Genomic DNA, 6,000 nt, shown 5'->3' on the forward strand with positions numbered 1-6,000 from the left:
CAGCGCAAAATATGGTCTGAAGCTCAACATCAAAAAAACGAAGATCATGGCCACTGGTCCCATCACCTCCTGGCAAATAGAAGGGGAAGAAATGGAGGCAGTGAGAGATTTTACTTTCTTGGGTTCCATGATCACTGCAGATGGTGACAGCAGTCACGAAATTAAAAGACGCCTGCTTCTTGGGAGAAAAGCAATGACAAACCTAGACAGCATCTTCAAAAGTAGAGACATCACCTTGCCAACAGAGGTCCGTATAGTTAAAGCTATGGTTTTCCCAGTAGTGATGTATGGAAGTGAGAGCTGGACCATCAAGAAGGCTGATTGCCGAAGAATTGATGCTTTTGAATTATGGTGCTGGAGGAGACTCTTGAGAGTCCCATGGACTGCAAGAAGATCAAACGTATCCATTCTGAAGGAAATCAGCCCTGAGTGCTCACTGGAAGGACAGATCCTGAAGCTGAGCCTCCAATATTTTGGCAACCTCATGAGAAGAGAAGACTCCCTGGAAAAGACCCTGATGTTGGGAAAGATTGAGGGCACAAGGAGAAGGGGACGACAGAGGACGAAATGGTTGGACAGTGTTCTCGAAGCTACAAACATGAGTCTGACCAAACTGCGGGAGGCAGTGGAAGACAGAAGTGCCTGGCGTGCTCTGGTCCATGGGGTCACGAAGAGTCGGACACGACTAAACGACTAAACAACAGTAAAAATACAGACAGTGCATTTGCAAGTTGCGAATGAGATGACTGTAACAGCCGCACAAAACTTTTACTATTGCAGGTTAGCGGGTGGAACTGAAGCCGGTTGGAATTTCTAGCTTTAAAAAGTCTCCCGTGTAGACTGAAGCCCTTGTGCTGGCATGTTGCTCTTTCAAATGTTTAAAAGCTTAGAAAAGAAAACAGACATTTTCAGGCGAAATAAGGTTTGAGTTAGAAAGAAAGAGACTATTTGTTCCTGCAGCAGCACATTGGGAAGCTCTTCAAAACCCCAACACTTTCAGTTTGCCAAAAAGACTCCGGGATGTTGGATTATTCGTGAAACCAGCTTACTTTTTAAAACAGTTTCTCTAAAAAATAAGTCAGCATACTTGTTGAAAAATTGATATTAGCTATACCTTTTTGGAACAATAAATGTCAAAACAGAAGTTATTCCTGCATTGCAGGGTGCTGCACTAGATGACCCTTGGGGTTCCTTCCAACTCCACAATTATATGATTCTGTGGCAAAATACAGTTTGTGTGTGTGTATATATTCATATTCTACGTTGTAAACATGGTTCCCTATCTTTCTTTACAGTTTCATTCCTGGTAAAATCCAGTTAGTCTCCTTATGTTTATTGTGTTGATGGTCTGTCTCGTCTAACACTTATACTATTTATTAGTCTATTTGGAAAAAGGTAAAAGGCAGATCTACACGGATCCTCGTGAATTCATATGATTTTTTCATTCAAATTAAATAAAACCACCATGATACTGTAGACCATGTCTTACTCTGTAGAAAGCATCAAAAAAATCACGCACCCACTGTTTCGGGGGGGCGCAGGGGCGCAAAAACATGGTTAAAAAACACGGATCCTCATGGATCCTCATGATTGTTCCACTAGATCAGCCCAAAGTCACCATCAGATCAAAGATCATGGCCATGGGCACAGCATCCACCACAAAAATCACAGATCCACGGCTTCCTGGTGAAACCGTGGCCCAAAAACGTGGTTTTGAAGCACGGATCTTCATGGATCCACACGCTTTTTGCATCGGGCCAACCCAAACTCACCGTCAAATCACACATCATGGCCAGGGGCACAGCCTGCACCACAAAAAACTTGGATCCACGGCTTCCTGGCCACTCCATGGCCCAAAAACGTGGTTTTGAAGCACGGATCCTCATGGATCCTCAGGCTTTTTGCATCTGGCCAACCCAAACACACCGTCAAATCACACATCATGGCCAGGGGCACAGCCTGCACCACAAAAAACTCGGATCCACGCCTGCCTGGCCTCGCCCTGGCCCAAAAACGTGGTTCCGAAGCACGGATCCTCATGAATCCTCATGATTTTTGCACTAGATCAGCCCAAAGTCACTATCAGATCAAACATCATGGCCAGCAGCACAGCATGCAACACAAAAATCACGGATCCACGACTTCCTGGCGAAACCGTGGCCCAAAAACTTGGTTCCGAACCACGGATCATCATGGATCTTCACACTTTTTGCATTGGGCCACTCCAAACTCACCGTCAAATCACACATCATTCCCAGGGGCACAACCTGCACCACAAAAATCACGGATCCACTCCTGCCTGGCCATACCGTGGCCCAAAAACTTGGTTCCGAACCACGGATCATCATGGATCTTCACACTTTTTGCATTGGGCCACTCCAAACTCACCGTCAAATCACACATCATTCCCAGGGGCACAACCTGCACCACAAAAATCACGGATCCACGGCTTCCTGGCAATACCGTGGCCCAAAAACGTGGTTTTGAAGCACGGATCCTCATGGATCCTCACGCTTTTTTGCATTGGGCCAACCCAAACTCACCGTCAAATCACACATCATGGCCAGGGGCACAGCCTGCACCACAAAAAACTCGGATCCACGGTTATCTGGCAACGCCATGGCCCAAAAACGTGGTTTTGAAGGTTGGATCCTCATAGATCCTCATTCTTCTTGCATTGGGTGTACCGCCATTGCCTCTGCAGAGAACTAGGGCCAGGGCCTTTTCAGTACTGGCCCCGACTTGGTGGGACACTCTGTCACAAGAGACTAGGGCCCTGCAGGACTTGACATCTTTCCGCAGGGCCTGCAAGACAGAGCTGTTTCACCTGGCCTTTGATTTGGACTCAGCCTGACCGAAATGTTTCCCCTCCCCTTATGATTTTGATCTATGGGCTACTTTTAAAATGAGGCTGCGTTTTAAATTGCATTTTAACCTGTATTTTAAACTGGGTGTTCCCACCCATTATGTTTTTATTGTAATTTTACTGGTGTTAGCTGCCCTGAGACCGGCTCTGGCCGGGGAAGGCGGGGTATAAATAAAAATTATTATTGTTGTGGTTGTTGTTGTTGTCTTTGGAGGGAGTAGGAGTGTGCGTGCGTGTGGTGGGTGGGTGGAAGGGGAGAATTGAGCAGAGTTGCTGAGCTTTTTGTGGTGAGGATTGCCCTTAGGGGGATGATTTCGTGATCTACCAGGATCAACCAGGGATCTACAGGTAGATCGTGATCTACTTGTCGGGCATGCTTTGACTATATAACTTTGAAAGATATACACAAGATGAATAATGAAATGAATGGACATTGCTGGAAATGCCATAGACCTCAAGGGACCTTCTTCCATTTGTGTTGGACCTGTGAAAAGACCAAAAAGTTTTGGAGGAAAGTTCATTTCAAAATGCAAAAGAGGTAAAAAACTAAATTTGCATTGGGTCCCAAAAGTATGCTGTTGGGAATGACTCCTTCAGCTGTTGTGAAATTGTCAGTGGAACTACTTATATGACCACAGCAGTCATTGGTGTTGGCTAACATGGAAATCTGACATGTGTCCTCAGATAGATGCATGGAAAGAAAAACTATCAGAATATGCAGTAATGGCAAAACTCACCAATTTAGTAAATAATAGACCCATGGAAGAACATCAAATAAACTTGGAATCTTTATAATTTGTATACAGCTTAACAGAACTAAGATAATGGATTTGTATAATAGACCTTAGGTTGCAAATATGTTTCCTGTTTAAAAATATAAGTTTTGTGTGTATATGATAAAGAAATAAATATATTGTAAAAGAAATCTTGTCTGTCCGATTTAGAAATGAAATCATATTTTTAAATAATTTTTGCTTTAGACTGTTGTAGATAATACTAATAAACCTTTACTGCCACTACACCACCTGTGTGCAGTGAAATTAAACGAGCCCCTTACCTCCCCCCACCCTCCACCAACCAGTCACCCATAGATGAAGATAATAAGAGCATTTACAAGTCCATAGCCCCTTGGGGGGAGTCAGTCACAGTTATTTGTTTGGTCAAGGGTAGAATCCATCTCCAAGTAGTCAATGAGGAGCAGTCTGGCACTTGCGTGTGATCTTATATTCAGGAAGGGGAGATTGCTGCGAACATGATTTCTTGCATAAAGGATTATGTCTGTGTTATGTACTGAGTTGAATAGGATCCAAACTGCAGCAGTCTGATTGGTCCTCGAACAATAGGATCCAAAAGGCAGCAGTCTGATTGGTCCTAGAACAATAGGATTCAGAATGCAGCAGTATGATTGGTTGGCAGGAACCACCCAATCATGCTCCAGATAAAAGTGAATCCACAACCTGATTGGCTTACAGTAGAATTCCGGAATTAGCCAATCATGTGCAGCCCATTGTGTAAATAATGTATATAAAGCAGATACTTTGAGGGGACATTCATTCATTCCTCCTCACCACTATGAGCTGAATAAAGAGCATGAAATCACTTTGCGACTCTGAGTATATTTCAGTCTGCCAGTCACATGTTCCATACCTTCCTCCTTTGGCAGCCCTCCTCCTGTAAATCAAAAGCGGAATGGTGCAGAGGCATGGTGTGGTTTATTTTATATGAATATTTGAAAACGCTATGGTGTCCTGTGTAGCAAGATAAACACTTCCACTCAAAAGCGAAAACAGTTAATCAAATCAGACATGGTCTATTGATTTGGATACATTGTAACAATTTGGTCAGGCCATGGAAAAGCATTTAGGTGGGTGGGTGGGAGGGTGGGTGATGTTTGTGCCATGTTCATTGTAAGTGTTTACTCATGGGGTGGGGTGCTCCAGCCCCCCCCCCACGATTAATGTCTGACATTCCTGTAAGCATGTATATGACCAACCACAGAATGAACCACAAAAACCACAGAGCACAGCCAAGGAACAAACAATATATTAAATACTTTGATCCTTAAGGAATCATCATGATTGTTAAATGGACTCCACTAAATTAGATCACATCAATGTCCGAAATAAAATCTCTATCTGAAATGGTTCTGCATTAGCAAGAACACTGTATTAAAGTGACATTCATATCCATAGCTTCCACTGTAAAGAACCGAACCTGGAAATTTTTGATGCTGCCAACCTTGAAGAATTTCGAAGGCAGAGATGGTGATGATATTAACTGTGAATGTAAAATATCAAAGCAACTAAATAGAGACTGCCAAAGTAACCATGAAAAGCAATAAGATATCTTGCATCAATTACGCTACAAAAGGTTTTGCAACAAAAGTTGTTTTTTTGGGGGGTGGAAATTATAAAAGGAGGTTTAACTGCAAGTTTTCTTGCCAACAGATTTTGTCAGTGCAAACTTGGAAATCGGGTCTCCAATGTGGTGCCCATGGGCACCGGGTTGCCTGCTGACAACTTTCCTGGAGTCCACCATGTGTTATCAGAAAGTGGGCAGGATCAGTGGTGAATCAGATTGGTCATAGCATATTTGATTGGCTGCAGGGGCACACTAAGTGTGGTCCCTGCCCCGGGGGCCACCTTGGGGTGTGTGCGACAAGATGGCCCGCTGCCTCCCCCCAGCTGTAGAGCAGCCGAGGGGACGTGGTCAGTACAGTTGCCATGTGTGCAAGCAAACAATTCTTTGGTATCGGCTATTTCATGTGTACTTACCTGAAACCATTAGATAGAGTGAACACAATAAAAAGCATTACTGGCCCTTTAAATAAAGGCAGCCAAAGAATAAGGAGAAAACTGCACTATCACATCTAGTGAATTTATAGACCTGGTGCTTTGAATTGTCTATTTAAATAACCTATCAAGCTCCAACCAATGAATGTTACCAAACAGGACCAACTAGAGTATGTAACACTGGTACTGCAGCCAAATGTTATGTATCCACTTCAGTAACAGCCTGAAGTATCTGAAGAAGTGTGCATGCACATGAAAGCTCTTACCAATAACAAAATTACTTGGTCTCCAAGGATTTGGACTCCAGGGGACAAAAGAATTGTGAGGAACTTGACCAGAGGG

Source organism: Podarcis filfolensis (assembly GCF_964270895.1).
Source record: "Podarcis filfolensis genome assembly, chromosome: 9".
NCBI classification, from domain to species: Eukaryota; Metazoa; Chordata; class Lepidosauria; order Squamata; family Lacertidae; genus Podarcis; species Podarcis filfolensis.